Genomic DNA, 16577 nt, shown 5'->3' on the forward strand with positions numbered 1-16577 from the left:
ATGGTGTCTCAATGTAGTTTTGATTTGCATTTCTCTAATGACCAATGATGATGAAGATTTTTCATATGTTTGTTGGCCTCATGTATGTCTTCTTTTGTAAAGTGTCTGTTCATATCTTTCACTCACTTTTGAATGGACTTGTTTGTTTCTTTCTTGTAAATCTGTTTTAGTTCTTTGTAGATTCTGGTTATTAGCCATTTATCAGATGGGTAGATAACAAAAATTTTTTCCCATTCTGTTGGTTGCCAGTTCACCCTAATGATGGTTTCTTTTGCTGTGCAGAAGCTGTGGAGTTTGATTAGGTCCCATTTATCTATTTTGTCCTTTGTTGCCAATGCTTTTGGTGTTTTAGTCATGAAGTCCTTGCCTATGCCTATATCCTGAATGGTTTTGCGTAGGATTTCTTCTAGGATTTTTATGGTGTTAGGTCTTATGTTTAAGTCTTTAATCCATCTGGTGTTAATTTCAGTGTAAGGTGTCATGAAGAGGTCTAGTTTCTGCTTTCTGCACGGGACTAGCCAGTTTTCTCAACACCATTCATTAAACAGGGAATCCATTTCCCATTGCTTATTTTTGTGAGGTTTGTCAAAGATCAGATGATTGTAGATGTGCGGCCTTGCCTCTTAGGCCTCTGTTCTGTTCCATTGGTCTATATCTCTGTTATGGTACCAGTACCATGCTCTTTTGATTACTGTAGGCTTGTAGTATAGTTTGAAGTCAGGTAGTGTGATGCCTCCAGCTTTGTTCTTTTTTCCTAGATTTGACTTGGCTATGTGGGCTTTCTTTTGGTTCCATATGAAGTTTAAGGTGGTTTTTTTCCTCTTCTGTGAAGAAGGCCCTTTGTGGCTTGATAGGGATAGTGTTGAATCTGTAGATTACTTTGGGCAGTATGGCCATTTTCATGATACTGAATCTTCCTAATGAATACCATGGAATGTTTCTTCATCTGTTTGGGTCCTCTCTTATTTTGTTGAGCAGTGGTTTGTAGGTCTCCTTGAAGAGGTCTTTAAATTCCTTGTTACTTTTATTCCTAGGCATTTTATTCTCTTGGTAGCAATTGTGAATGGCAGTTCCTTCTTGATTTGGCTCTCTTTAAGTCTGTTATTGGCGTATAGGAATGCTTGTGATTTTTGTGCATTAATTTTTTATCCTGAGACTTTGCTGAATTTGCTTATCAGTTTCAGGAGATTGTGGGCTGAGACGATGGGGTCTTCTAGATATACAATCATGTCGTCCGCAAAGAGAGAAAATTTGACTTCCTCCTTTCCTATTTGAATACGATTTATTTTTTTTTCTTGCCTAATTGCTCTGGGTAGAACTTCCAGTACTATATTGAATAGGAGTGATGAGAGAGGACATCCTTGTCTAGTGCCAGATTTCAAAGGGAATGCTTCCAGTTTTTGCCTATTCATTGTGATACTGGCTGTGGGTTTGTCATAAATAGCTTTTACTATTTTTAGATAAGTTCTGTCACTACCTAGTTTATTGAGAGTTTTGCCTTCTCTGCATCTATGGAGATAATCCTGTGGTTTTTGTGTTTGGTTCTGTTTATGTGGAGAATTATGTTTATAGACTTGTGTATGGTGAACCAGCCTTACATTCCAGGATGAATTTTCTTTTCTTTTCTTTTCTTTTTTTTTTTTTGAGACAGAGTCTCACTCCCCCTCCAAGGCTCAAGTTATTCTCCTGCTCAGTCTCACGAGTAACTGAGATTACAGGCACCCACAACTAGGCCTGACTAATTTTTGTATTTTTTTTTTTCATAGAGACGGGGTTTCACCATGTTAGCCAGGCTGGTTTCAAACTCCTGATCTCAGGTGATCCACCCACGTCAGTCCCCCAAAGTGCTGGGATTATGGGTGTGTGCCACCACCCCATCGCATAACCCCAGTTTTTTTTTTACCAACTTTGATTACAGAAATTGGCATGACTCCCAGATTCCCATAATGCAAATTGTCCTCCCAATTATAACTGCTAGTTTGTTTTCATTTAAGAAAAACAAGACAAATAAAAATTGAAATGCTGGTCATTTCTGTGGACAAAAAGATAAGAATGGCCGGATGCAGTGGCTGATGCCTGCAATTCCAGCAATTTGAGAGGCTGAGGTGGGCAGATCACTTGAAGCCAGGAGTTTGAGACCAGCCTGACCAACACGGTGAATTCTCCTCTGTACTAAAAATACAAAAATGAGCAAGGCAGGGTGGCATGTGCCTGTAGTTCCATCTACTCAGGAGGCTGAGGCAGGAGAATCGCCCAACCCAGGAGGCGGAGGTTGCAATGAACAAAGATCATGCCACTGCACTCCAGCCTGGGAAACAAGATCAGAGCGCCATCTCAAAAAACAAAAAAATGTAATGTGACTGCTATTTTCTTGTTATAATCACAGAGTTCATGTGGAAAACTAAGCAATATGAAAAAATACCGAGTTAAAGTTATAAAAAATTACCCCACATTGGATCAGCAAACTTTTTTATTTTCTCTTGAGACAGACTAAGTCTTGCTATTGCCCAGCCGGTGGGCAGTGGCACAATCACAGATGCCTGCATCCTCAACCTCCTGGGCTCACTCTGTGCTCTTGCCTCCCAAGGAGCTGAGACTACAGGTACACACCCCTACACCAAGCTATTTTTTTTTATTTTTTTGTAGAGGTGAAGTTTCACTGTGTTGCCCGGTCTGGTCTTGAATTCTTGGCCTCAAGTGATCCTCCCACCTCAGCCTTCCAAAGTGCTGGGATTACAGGCATGACCTTATCTGGAGACTGGGTCTTTACAGAGGTTATCAAGTTAAAATGGGTCATGATGGTGGGGCCCTGATCCCATATAACTGGTGTCCTTACTAAAAGGGAAATTTGTTGCCAGTAAAAGAAAAAGAAAGAGTAAAATATTTTTTTTGAGACAGTCTTGTTCTATTACCCAGGCTTGAGTGTAGTGATGTGATCATAGCTCAATGCAGCATCAATCTCCTGGGTTCAAATGATCCTTCCACCTCAGCTTCCTGAGTAGCTGGGACTACAGGTGTGTTCCACCATGCCGAGCTAATTTTCTGTATTTTATGTAGAGATGGTATCTCACTATGTTTCCCAGGCTAAACTTGAATTTCTAGGCTCAAGCAATCCTGTCTCGGCCTCCCAAAGTGCTGGGATTATAGGTGTGAGCCACTGTGCCTGCCCAAAAATAAATTTTCACACAGACACAGACATGCATAGAAGGACAATGGCCACTATAAGTCAAGGGATGCCTGCTGTCCCAGAGCCTCCAGAGAGAGCCTTGCCTGCAGACACCCAACTACACTTCCGGCCTCCCAATTGGGAGACAATAAATTTTTATCTTATTTATTGATTTATTGAAACAGGGTCTCGCTCTATCACCCAGGCTGGAGTGCAGTGGCATGACCTCAGCTCACTGCAGCCTCATTCTCCCTGGTTCAAGAAATCCTCCCACCTCAGCCTCCAGAGTAGCTTGAGATCACAGGAACATGCAACCATGCCTGGTTAATTTTTTTTTCTGAGATAGATTCTTGCTCTGTCCCTCAGTCTGGAATAAATTGGTGTGATCTCAGCTTACTGCAACCTCCACCTTCTGGGATCAAGCATTTCTCCTGCCTCAGCCTCCTGAGTACCTAGGATTACAGAGGCGCACCACCACACCCAGCTAATTTTTGTATTTTTCATAGAGAGGGTTTCACCATGTTGGCCACGCTGGTCTCGAACTCCTGACGTCATGATTTGCCTACCTCAGCCTCCCAAAGTCATATGATTACAGGTGTTAGCCACCACTCACGGCCTTGTATTCTTTCAGTAGAGATGGGGTTTCATCCTATTGGCCTGGCCAGTCTCGAACTCCTTACCTCAAGATATCCTCTCATCCTCCCAAAGTAAAGGGATTACAGACATGAGCCATCATGCCCTTGGTCATTCATGAATGTGTAATTAGGTTTTGTCCAGGATCAGAGGCTCATGTCTGTAATTCCAGCACTTTGGAAGGCTGAGAAGGGAGGGTCCCTTGATGCCCAAAGTTTGAGGACAGCCTGGCCAACAGGGTGAGGTCCCATCTCCACACACACACAAATATTTGTTGAGCATGGTGGCATGCACCTGTAATCCCAACTACTCAGGAGGCTTAGGTGATAGGATTGCTTAAGTATGGGAATAAGAGGCTGCAGTGAGCTATGATTGTACCACTGCACTGTAGCCTGGACAACACAGGAAGTCCCTCTCTGTCTCTAAAAAAAAAGGCATTGTTTGATTTTGTGTTTCTGTTGTTGTTACTGTTGTTTTTTGAGATGGAGTCTCACGCTCTGCCCAGGCTGGAATGCAATGGTTCAATCTCGGCTCACTACAACCTCCACCTCCTGTATTGAAGTGATTCTCCAACCTGAGCCTCCCGAGTAGCTGCGATTACAGGTGTGCACCACTACCCTAGGCTCATTTTTATATTTTTAGTTGAGATGGGGTTTCACCACGTTGGCCAGGCTGGTCTGAAACTCCTGACCTCAGGACATCCACCCGCCTTGGCCTCCCCAAGTGCTAGAATTACAGATGTGGGTCACTGAGCCCAGTCGATTTCATGTTTTGGCTGGGTCGGGTCTGGTAGGTGTATGGTTAATAAACCAGGTCTTAATTTTTCTATGCTACCGGGGGCTTGGGCACGCACTGACAGCAATGTCGTGGGTGGTGACATTGGCTTCAAACGTGGATGAAAACAAGATCTGATCTCCCTTTTTTACCCAGACGGTGTTGACCAGCTGACCTAGGAGATAAAAGAACTGGTGTATGAGGCCATGTGTACATCCTGGGAAAGGGGATGCCAACTGCTGGGACCCCAGGCCCCTTGCCACCAACCACCCCACCCTGCCAGTGGCTCTTCCATGTTTGTTACAGATTTGAGATGTTTAATATTCAAAGGAGGATGAATTGAGGGAAGTCCAGGGCTGGGGCACAATTCTGTTAAACATGATAAGGAATCATGTGGGTTTTCAAGAAAACCCACAGCCAGACATGGTGGTTCACGCCTGTAATCCCAGCACTTTAGGAAACCTAGGTGAAAGGATCACTGGAGGTCAGGAGTTCGAGGCCATCATGACCGACATAGTGAAATCCCATCTCTACTAAAAATACATAAATTAGCCAGGTGTGGTGGCATATGCCTGTAGTCCAGCTACTTGAGGGACTGAGGGCTGAGAATCCCGGGAGGTGGAGGTTGCAGTGAGTAGAGACCACACCATCGTACTCCATCCTGGGTGACAGAGTGAGACTCCATCTAAAAAATAAAGAAATAAATAAAGTGAGAAAACCAGGCATGGGGGTGCATGTCTGTAATCCCAGCACTTTGGGAGGCTGAGCTGGACAGATTACTTGAGGTCAGGAGTTCAAGATCAGCCTGGCTAACACGGCAAAATCTTGTCTCTGCTAAAAATACAAAAATGAACCAGGCATGGTTGCGTGTGCCTGTGATCCAAGCTACTAAGGAGGCTGAGGCAGGAGAATTGCTTGAACCCGGAGGTGTAAATTGCAGTTAGACGAGGTTTCACCACTGCACTCCAGCCTGAGAGACAGAGCAAGACTCCTCTTTAAAAAAAAAAATCAGAGAAGACCGAGATATCCGCAGATAATGCACCGTTTCACTTTCCCTGCCTCTTGGTAGACAGTTCCTAACATCACCATGAGATCCTGGTGAAGTAGGGGTGGATACTGAGGTTGCTACAGTTTTATGAACCATTTTTCCCCAGAGAGAGGTGGTCATCTTCTGTCAGATTCCTTTGAGTGTTTTGCCAACCCCTGCTGTGGGAGGTTTACCCTCAGGGCACTCCTCCATGAAGCCACCAGGTGATGCCATTGCCGTATAAATGAAACAAACTGACCCGACATTAGAAAATGGTGTTCTACTTTCTTTGAGCTGAGTGGGGTGGGTCAAACCTGTAATTCCAGCCCTTAGGGAGGCTGAGGTGAATAGATCATTTGAGTCCAGGAGTTCGAGTCCAGCCTGAAAACATGGTGAAACCCTGTCTGTTTTAAAAATACAAAAATTAGCCAGGCATAGTGATGCACACCTGTCATCCTAGCTACTCAGGAGGCTGAGACAGCAGAATCGGTTGGGAAGCAGAGGTTGCAGGGAGCCAAGTTAGTGACTCTGCACTCCAGCCTGGGTAACAGAGTGAGACTCCATCTCCAAAAAAAAAAGTGTTCCTAAGGACCGAGAGGGGAAATTGAGGCATGCAGAATGGAGTTGGGGTGGGGCTTGGTGAGAGAATGGGTTCAAGTAACTTGTGAAGGGCTCTCAGAAAGTCAGAGCAACATAAAAATCATTTATTCTACCTCCCACTGCCACATTTTCCAGATATAGAAATCAAAGCTGAGAGGCAGGGGGATATGTATCCCAAAAGCACCACGTTGGTAGGGAGCAGGGTTGCCAGAGAAAACACAGGACATCCAGTTAAGTGAGAGTTTCAAACTCTCAGTGTATGTCTCAAATAATGCACAAGACTTAAACTAAAACCTTATTTACTTTTTGTCTTCAAAGGTAACTGGGCATCTGTATGATGATTTGCTAAGTCTTACAACCCTCATGAAGGTAAAATGAAGATTAGAAAGATACTTAAATGTAATAAGCAAACATGCAAAATGAGGGCAACTCTTTCCCATTTTGCAGACAAGGGAACTGCACGTTAGGGAGGGGACTTGCCCCAAAGCCACCCTCACAATCCTCAGAGTCAGGATTTGAACCCAGTCCTGATTCCAGAGGTCTCAACTTCACTGTTGTGGCCAGGAACAGCTCCCAGTCCCACTCGTGTGTGTGCATGTTCTTTCTTGAATATGACTCTCTCCCCATCGTGTAAGTGGGTGGTTCCCCTCCCTGACATTGACGGACTCCATCTTCAGCATGCGCCTCCTGACCCAGCAGACCCCCATGAGCCCAGATCCCTGGGACCCGGTGGCTGTCCTTATCACATTCCTTGACTCCACATCTTAGGATCCCAGTCTGACCCTCTTCAGGATCTGCAGCTGTGTTATAGAAAAGGGGACCCTATCCAGACCACAAGGGAGGGTCCTCGGATCTCGTGTAAGAAGCAATTCAGCATGAGTTTGTAAAGTGAAAGCACAATTGTGTGTTTGTTTGCTTTTTTTGTTGTTTTGGTTTGGTTTGGTTTTGAGATGGAGTCTTTGTTGCCCAGGCTAGATAGAGAGTAGCGGTGTGATCTTGGCTCAGTACGACCTACGCCTCCCAGGTTAGAGAGATTCTCTTGCTTCAGCCTCCTGAGTAACTGGGATCACAGGTGCATGTCACCACACCTGGCTAATTTTTATATTTCTAGTAGAGATAGCATTTCACCATGTTGGCCAGGCTGATCTAGAACTCTTGACCCCAGGTGATCCACCTGCCTCAGCCTCCCAAAGTGCTGGGATTACAAATGTGAGCCACAGTGTAAGTTTATTCTTTCCTTAAAAAGGAAGTTTTTTAAGAAGATGAAGATGAAATAGCTACTCCATAGAGCAGCCCAGAGGGCGCTGGTGCCCATCTTTAGGGTCATTTCTTCCTGACATGCTAAATGAGGGCTAGACTATTCATGACTCCCCTTTCATAGATCTTATAGGGAACTTTCTGATGTTGCCATGGCATTTTTAAACTGTCATTGCGCTGGTGGCAAATGTAGGAGTGAGGATGAGCAGAGGTCACTCTGGTCATCATCTTGATTTTGGTGGGTCTTGGACTGGCTTCTTTACTGCAGCCTGTTTTACTGACAAGGTCTCTGTGACCTGTATCCTGTGCTGCCCTCCTGTCTCATCCTGTGACTCAGAATGCCTTCACTGCCTGGAAATGAAACCCAGTAAGTCTCAGCCTCCTTTTATGCATCTCCTATTCAAGATGGAGCTGCTGTGGTTCACACGCCTCTGGCAGCTGGGCTCCCCGGGATCTCCTGAGGTTCTGTCCCCTCCGTGCCTAGCTCCTGGGTCCCTCCACCATCGCCGTCTTCCTGAGCCACCTGCCTCTGAGTTTCTTCATCAGCAAGAAGAGGAATCACTTTCAGTTTCGGCTTTTGGGGGAAAAGACGGACCAGGCAGGAAGTAGGGAGGAAGACACAGGCCCTGGTGTGGGCGATGGGGAGGGCAGAGCTGAGTGGGATCCGGCGGGTCTGGCTCTGTTCTTGTCTCTGCGAGTTGCCCATTCTGCAGACATGCCCCTCTCCTTCCCCATCGCATCGAACGGCGGCTCTTCCCTCCAGTGTTCAGACCCCAGGCCCTGGGTCAGATCAATGCCTTTTTCTCCTGCACCCCATCAGTCAGCAGATTTGCTTGGCGTCATCTGAAAAATGCATCCAGCAGCAAGGCCCTGGCTTACTGCTTACTTCTGCCCCAGCCTCTCTCCACTTCCAGCCACAGGAGACCTGCGTGAGCTGAATTCATCACACCCTCCTCTGCTCAGACCTACAGCAGCCCCATTTTCCTCATTCTGAGCCAAAGGCCCCACAGTGGCCCACCTGGCCCTCCCTGAGCTGCCTCATTGACTCCAGCCTCACCTTCCACCCATCTCCCTCCCTTTCCCACCTACCCCATCCTCACACCTGCCTGATGTTCACACATCTCTCCAGGCATCTGCTTTAGCTGCTCTCTGCCTGGACCACCCTCACTCCAGAAGACCCTTGTCCCCTCCAGCACCCCCTGCAGTCAGGTCCACCTTCCTCACCATCGTTCAGCAAGGACACACCCCACCCATCCCTCTCCTTTCAGCATCTCTCTTCCTTGGCCTGTTTTGGGTTCATTTTTGCTGTTCCCCAGCACTTCCCACTTCCTAAAGGACCCTTCAAGAAGCACCCGGCAGGGGCCGATGGCCTTGCTCTCCTTAGACTAGAAGCTCCACGGCAGCACAGCACACTCTTTGTGGCAGATTCAGTATCTAGTTAGTGCTCGGCATGCAGAAGGTGCTGGACCAGTGTTTGAGAACTACGGAAGAAGGGAGGGAGGGGAGAAGGGTAGGAAAGAGGAAGGGAAGAAGGGAGGGATGGGGAGAAAGGAGGGAGGGGAGGAGTGAAAAGGAGGGAGGGAAGGAAAGATAGGAAAGGGGAGGACAGATGGAGGGAAGGAAAGAGTTGAAAGAGGAAGAGAAGGAATGATGGAGGCAAGGAAGAAAGGGAGGAGGGAGGTGAAAAAAGAGGGCAGAAAGCAAGGAAGGAGAGCAGAAGAAAGGAGTAGGGAAGAAAAGAAAGGTGGGAGGGAGGGAGGGAGGGAGGGAGGGAGGGAAGGGGGATAAAGGGAAGGAACTTATTTTCTCTCTAGGCCCAGCTGTCTCAATTATCTGTCATTTGGCCAGCCTCCTGCATGGCCTCCTCCGAGCACAGTGACTCATGCCTCTAATCCCAGCACTTTGGGAGTTTGAAAGAGGTGGATCACCTGAGTTCAGGAGTTCTAAACCAGACTGGTCAACATGGCAAAATGCCATCCCTCTTAAAAAATACAAAGATTAGCTGAGCATCGTGGCAGGCACCTATAATCTTAGCTACTCCAGAATGTCAGGCAGGAGAATCACTCGAACCCAGGAGGCAGAGATTACAGTGAGCCAAGATCACGCCACTGCACTCCAGGCTGGTAACAAAGCAAGACTCCATCTCAAGAAATAACAAAATACCTTCTCCAGGCAGCTGCCTTCTGATGACGCCCCTCCCCGGTTAAGCACAGACCCCGAACTCCTGCCTGACCCTAAAGTGCCAAGTGACGCCGCGCATGTACTCCTCTGGCCACACTGAGTGTCCTCTCAGTCATGCTGCTCCCTCTGCCTAGGTGTTTGTTGTCCCCTGTCTCAGAGCCTTCAATCCCTCTTCCCGGCTCCATCCCCTCATCCTCTGCCTGCCCAGCACCCACCTCCTGGCCATTTAACATGTAGCTCAGGTTGTAATCCCAGTACTTTAGGAGGCCAGGGGCAGAGGGTCACTTGAGCCCAAGAGCTTGAGGCCAGCCTGGGCAACAGAGTGAGACCCCACAACTCCACCAAAAATGTAAAAGGAAGAAAGATGTAGCTCAGGCATTACCCACCTCCAGGTAGCCTTCCTGATGGTGCCATACCCAGGTGGGCTCAGGGGCAGCCTCTGTTCTCTGGGCACCAGAAGCCTCCTTTCTGTGGCAGTGGTCCTGGGTCAGCTCCTGCAGGAATCCAGGCACAGGATGATGGTGGATGGATCAGGACTGAGGGTCAGAGATGCGGAGAGGCAGACAGCTTTGGGAAGCAGTAGGAAGGATCAGCAGGATTTGCTGCACGGTGACTGTCAGGGTGCAGGGGAGAATTCCGGACCAGCTGTGTCTTCATCTCTCTCTCCCCTCCAATCCCAGGAGAGCAAACGAGGCAGAAGGACTTGTGGGCCCGACTCACCAGCTCTATCCTCAGGAACTCGAGGACCATCAAGTTCCATGGCTGGGAGGGAGCCTTTCTGGACAGAGTCCTGGGCATCCGAGGCCAGGATCTGGGTACCTTGTGGACCTCTGGCCTCCTCTTCTTTATGTCGCTGGTGTCTTTCCAAGCGTCTACATTTCTGGTCATGTCACTCTAGTCTCTATGGTGATCAGGACTGGGGAAGGAGTGTGGGGCTCAGGAGGTGAGGTAGGTGGAGCCTCCCTGATCCTACCACCCTGTCCATCAAAACCCACACATTCTGGATCCTGTTCTCACCGGGTTTCTGCTATCTTCTGCGTGAATGAATTCATTCCATCATTCTGGTGAAGGTGACAGCGGCTGTTGAGGTCTGCTCTTCTGAGAGTTCCAGGCTTCCACTGATGTGGGGAGGAGAGTTCAGGTGCAGACAGGCTGCAGAGATAGAATCCACGGTATGAGTGGCTTTTTTGCTGCTGGCCAACAAATGTCCATAGCCACCCTGTCACTGACGTGATTCTTGTTCTGCCGTTGTCATTTATTTCTGATTGCTGTCAGAACACTCTTCCTAAAGCACAGCTTTCTGAAGAATTTAAACATGTTGATGCATAGGCAAGGCACAGTGACTCACGCCTGACATCCGAGCTCTTTGGGAGGCTGAGGTGCCTTGAACCCAGTTGGTGGAGGTTGCAGTGGCCCCAGATCGTGCCACTTCACTCCAGCCTGGGTGACGGAGCAAGACTTTGTGTCAAAAACCAAACAAAACAAAACAAAAGGATCACAAATGGGACCAATACCTAGGGCCCTCCCATGCTTCTCTCTTCAGGAGTCCCCAGGCTCAGCCCTCATGTCTATCACCTTCACAGAGAGGCCTTTCCTGACCACCTTCATCACCACCTGAGCACCCCTGCTTGTGCTAGTGCACTCTAACCTGCACCCGATTTCTCTTTACTTTTTTATTTTTGAAGACAGAGTCTTGCTCTGTTCCCCAGGCTGGAGTGCAGTGACGCAATGTCGGCTCACTGCAACCTCCACCTCCCAAGTTCAAACAATCCTCCCACCTCACCCTCCTGAGTAGCTAGGATTACAGGCAGCTGCCACCACGCCTAGGTAATTTTCTTTTTTGTACCTTTAGTAGAGATGGCATTTCACCATGTCGGCCAGGCTGGTCTTGAACTCCTAACCTCAAGGGATCCATCCTCCTCAGCCTCCCAAAGTGCTGGGATTACAGATGGGAGCCACCGTACCTGGCCATACCTGCTTTAGTTTTTATTCTTCATAGCACTCTCCACCTGATGTGCTGTTTGTCTGTGTTAATGGTTTGTTTATGGATCGCCTGTCTCTTTCCCCCTCATTAGAATGATGGATCCATTAAGAGAGCAGCAACTTTGTTTTGCTCATTGCTGTTTCCCCAGAGCCCGTAACCCTGTCAGGTATATGATAACCAGGCAGTAGTGATTCACAGAATGAATGAATGTAAGAATGAATAAATGGCCGGGTGCTGTGGCTCACGCCTGTAATCCTAGCACTTTGGGAGGCCGAGGTGGGTGGATTGCTTGAGGTCAGGGATTTGAGACCTGCATGGACAACATGGTGAAACCCCATCTCTACTAAAAATAAAAAAAGTTAGCTAGGAATACTGATGCACGCCTGTAATCCCAGTTACTCAGGAGGCTGAGACAGGAGAATTGCCTGTACCCAGGAGGTGAAGGTTACATTGAGTCGAGACCATGTCACTGCACTGTAGCCTGGCAGAAAGAGAGAGACTGTCTCAGAAATAAATGAAAATAATTTTAAAAAAGAATGAATGAAAGACCAGAAGGCCTAGACAGAAGGAATATGTTACAGTAATCAATAGTGCACAAGGGAAATCATAGTGAATGAGAATTTATTTGAATATTTCAAGATAGCTAGAAGAGAAGATAAATATTTGAGGTGATGACTGTCTCAGTTACCCCGATTTGATCATTACATATTGTCTACAGCTTGGGTCCCCAACCCTCCTGGCCACGGATCTGTACCAGTAGCCTGTTTTTGTTTTTCTTTTTTTTTTCTCTCTCTCTCTTTTTGAGACAGAGTCTCAGTCTGTGCAGCGGTGCTATCTCAGGTAAATGTAACCTCCATCTCCGAGGCTCAAGTAATTCTTCCACCTCAGCCTCCTGAGTAGCTGGGATTACAGGCATATACCACCACACCTGGCTAATTTTTGTATTTTTAGTAGAGACAGGGTTTCACCATGTTGGCCAAGCTGGTCCCAAACGCCTTACTTCAGGTGATTCGCCCTCCTCATTCTCCCAAAGTGCTGGGATTGCAAGTGTGAGCCATTGAACCCGGGATTTTTTTTTTTTTCATTTGACAGGGAGTTTTGCTCTTGTTGCCCAGGCTGGAATGCAATGGCATGATCTTGACTCTCTGCAACCTCTGTCTCCCAGATTCAAGCCAGTTTCCTGCCTCAGACTCCCAAGTAGCTGTGATTACAGGTATGAGCCACCATGCCAGGCTAATTTTTGTATTTCTAGTAGAGACAGGGTGTCTCTATGTTGGTCAGGTTGGTCTCGAACTCCCAACCTCAGGTGATCCACCTGCCTCAGTCTCCCAATGTGCTGGGATTACAGGCACGAGCCACCGTGCCCATCTCACCTGTTAGAAACTGGGCAGGCAGCACAGCAGGTGAGCAGCGAACGGGCTAGGGAGGCTTTATCTGTGTTCACAGCCGCTCCTTATTTCTGGCATCACCACCTGAGCTCCACCTTCTGTCAGATCGGTGGCGTTGTTAGAGTCTCATAGGAATGCAAACCCTACCGTAAGCAGCACATGCGAGGGAGCTGGACTGCGTGCCCCTTATGAGAATCCAATGCCTGTTTATCTGTCAATGTCTCCCGTCACCTTCAGAAGGGATGCTCTAGTTTCAGGAAAACAAGCTCAGGGCTCCCACTAATTTTACGTTACGGTGAGTTGTGTAAATATTTCATTATATATTACACTGTAATAATAACAGAAGTGGGCCGGGCACAGTGGCACATGCCTGTTATCCTATCCTTTTGGGGGGCTGAAGCAGTCGGATCACCTGATGTCGGGGGTTCAAGACCAGCCTGGCCAACATGGTGAAACACCGTCTCTGCTAAAGGTACAAAAACTGGCATGGTGGCAGGAACCTGTCATCCCAGCTACTTGGGAGGCTGAGGCAGGAGCATTGCTTGAACCCAGGAGCGGAGGTTGCAGTGAGCCACAATCATAGCATTTTTGGAGGCTGAAGTGGGTGGATCACCTGAAGTCAGCAGTTCGAGACCAGCCTGGCCCACAGGTGAAACCTCGCCTGTAATAAAAATACATGAATTAGCTAGGTGTGGTGGTAGGAGACTATAAGCTGACTTACTCGGGAGGCTGAGGCAAAAGAATTGGTTGAACCGAGGAGGTGGAGGTTGCAGTGAGCCAAGATCATGTCCCTGGACTCCAGCCTGGGCAATATATGAAGATTCTGGTTTTGTTTTTGTTTTTGTTTTTGTTTTTTAAAAGGCAAGCCAGTTACAATGGCTTATACCTATAATCCCAGAATTTTGGAGGCCAAGATGGAAAGATCACTTGAGGCTAGGAGTTCCAGGTAAACCTGGGCAACATAGAATGACCCCATCTCTACAAAACATTTTTTAAAAATTGGGCACAGTGGCATGTGCCCATAGTCTCAGCTACTCAGGAGGCTGAGGCAAGAGGATTGCTGCAGCCCAGGAACTGGAGGCTGCAGTGAGCCATGCTTGTGCCACTGCACTCCAGCCTGGGTGACAGAGTGAGACCCTGCCTCTCAAAAAAAAAAGAATTCAGAGTAGAGAAAAGTATGAATTGTAAGTTCAAGCATTGCACGTCCCACATTTCCTTCAGAAGTGTGGATGCGTGCCCCAAGAACTCTGCATTCATTTCCCAGCGCTGCCTTAACAAAGTACCCTAAACTGTGTGGCTTCAACCACAGAGATTTATTCTCACAGTTCTGGATACCAGGAGTCTGAAATCAAGGGATTTTTTACTGCTTGTTTGTTTTTCTCTGAAGGCTGTGAGGGAGATCTGTCCCAGGTCTCGCTCATGGATTCTCAGAGCCTCTAGAGTTCCTTGGCTTGCAGGTGGTCTTCTGTCTCTGTCTTGAAACCGTCTTCCCTTTGTACGTGTCTTTGTCCACACATCCCCTTTTTATAAGGACACCAGGCACACTGGATTAGGATTCACCTTCATTACCTCAGCTTAGCTCGATCACATGGGAAGAGGCTATTTCCAAATAAGGTCGCATCCACAGACCCTGCGGCGCAGGGCTTCAGCGTCTTTCGGGGAGACAGAGCACAACGCATAACACTATAGATTTGCAACTATTTTTAGTTTGAGTTTCTGGGTTTTATTTTTTATTTTTTCGTGTCGGATGAGTGATGTGATGATACCGTAACAAGTTTTGAGAATGGCACATATCATAAAATAGCCTGATAACCCAATTGTCATGCTTAGGTTTTGGTTTTTTAAAATTTTAGTTTTTCTTGAGGCAGGGTCTTGCTGCAATACTCATGCTGGAGGGCAGTGGTGCAATCATGGGTCACCGCAGCCTTAACCTCCTGGACTCCAGCGATCTTCCCACCTCAGCCTCCCAAAGAGCTAGGATTATAGGAATGAGCCACCAGCCCCAGCTGTTCCCTATTTTTTGTTGGTACGTTGTTCATTTTTCTCAAAAAACACACCTTTTTATCTGTGCATACTGGCTCATGCCTGTAATCCTCAGTACTTTGGGAGGCCGAGGCAGGTGGATCTCTTGAGATCAGGAGTTCAAGACCAGCCCGGCCCACATGGTGTAACGCCTTCTCTACTAAAAATACAAAAATGAGCTGGATGTGGTGGTGGGTACCTGTAATCCCAGTTACTCGGGAAGCTTAGGCAGGAGAACCGCTTGAACCCTAGAGGCAGAGGTTGCAGCGGGCCAGGTTCATACTCCCGCACTCCAGACTTGGTGGCAGAGCGAGACTAACTCAAAAAAAGTGAAATATACATACATATAAACGTGCACATGAACACACACACACACACCTTGGCAATTTTTTTATATATCAGCATTCACTGGTATAATGTAAATTCTATGGTAGATTTTATTTAGATTAATACAATCTAAATACTATTCTATTAAGTGCTACAACTAAAAAAAATAGGCCATGCATTTAAATGATTCAAAGTTCAAAAACTATGAAAGAGTATAGAACCGATTCTCCCATATGGCAGCTCGTGGCATATGTGTTTATGAAATCTACGTGAGGCTGGATACGGTGGCTCATGCCTGTAATCCCAGCATTTTAGGAGGCCGAGTCGGGTGGCTCACCTGAGGTCAGGAGTTTGAGAGCAGCCTGACCAACATGGTGAAACCACATGTATACTAAAAACACAAAAAGCAACCGGATGCGGCGGTGAGCTCATATAACCCTATCTACTTTGGAAGCTGAGGCAAAAGAAGTGCTTGAACCTGGGGGACAGAGGTTGCGGTTAGCCAAGATCATGCAACTTCACTTCAGCCTGGGCAATGGAGCGAGACTCCATCTCAAAAAAAAAAAAAAATCTAAATAAATTAACATTTAAGAAAATGAAAGATTTTGTTCTTTGGCTGCGTGGGCCACATTTCAAGTGCTCCACAGCTGCAGATGGCCCGGAAATATGGTCTTTATTGCAAAAAGTTCTATCGGTTGGTGTTGGTGCAGCCTTAAAGCCGCTATTCCACCCCTCCTCGAAGCGAACCACTGTTACGGTTCCTTTGGTGATTCTTTTCCGAGATGATCTATGCACACAATCAGCACGTGGAGTTAATATATGTACCTAATAAAATCAGCATCTCCCGTGTAGTGCAAATGACCATGTAATAGTCCATGGAATGGAATGTCTTCAGCTAGTTTCATAATGAAGTGCTCTTGAGTTTTTCCCAGGTTTCCTGTTAAAATTATTCTGTCGAGAACACCATTCTCTCACAGAGTACATTTTTAACGGTGGAATTCCCTGGCCAGAATGTTTATATGTTTTTCTCATTTCTTTTCTATTTTCTTTCTTTTTTTTTTCTTTTCTTTTCTTTCTTTCCCTCTCACTATTCCCTCTTCCTACTTTTTTTCTTCCCTTTCCCCCTCTCATCCTCCTCTTTTTTCTCTCCCCCACTTTTCTCTTTCTTTTACAAGGTCTTCTATTTAATGACATAATCCTAATTCACTGCAGCCTTGA

At 46.9% G+C, this 16577-nt stretch overlaps 1 long non-coding RNA gene and 1 pseudogene across 1 annotated transcript in view; one reads left to right on the forward strand and one right to left on the reverse strand.

Annotated features, from left to right (window-relative positions):
• LOC144578522 (uncharacterized) overlaps positions 1-16577 on the forward strand; it is an 87452-nt gene that overhangs the window by 58281 nt on the left and 12594 nt on the right. The window lies entirely within an intron of this gene.
• Positions 14752-14849, reverse strand: LOC144578827 (small nucleolar RNA U13; annotated as a pseudogene).

This window comes from Callithrix jacchus, chromosome 12 (assembly GCF_049354715.1).
Source record: "Callithrix jacchus isolate 240 chromosome 12, calJac240_pri, whole genome shotgun sequence".
NCBI classification, from domain to species: Eukaryota; Metazoa; Chordata; class Mammalia; order Primates; family Cebidae; genus Callithrix; species Callithrix jacchus.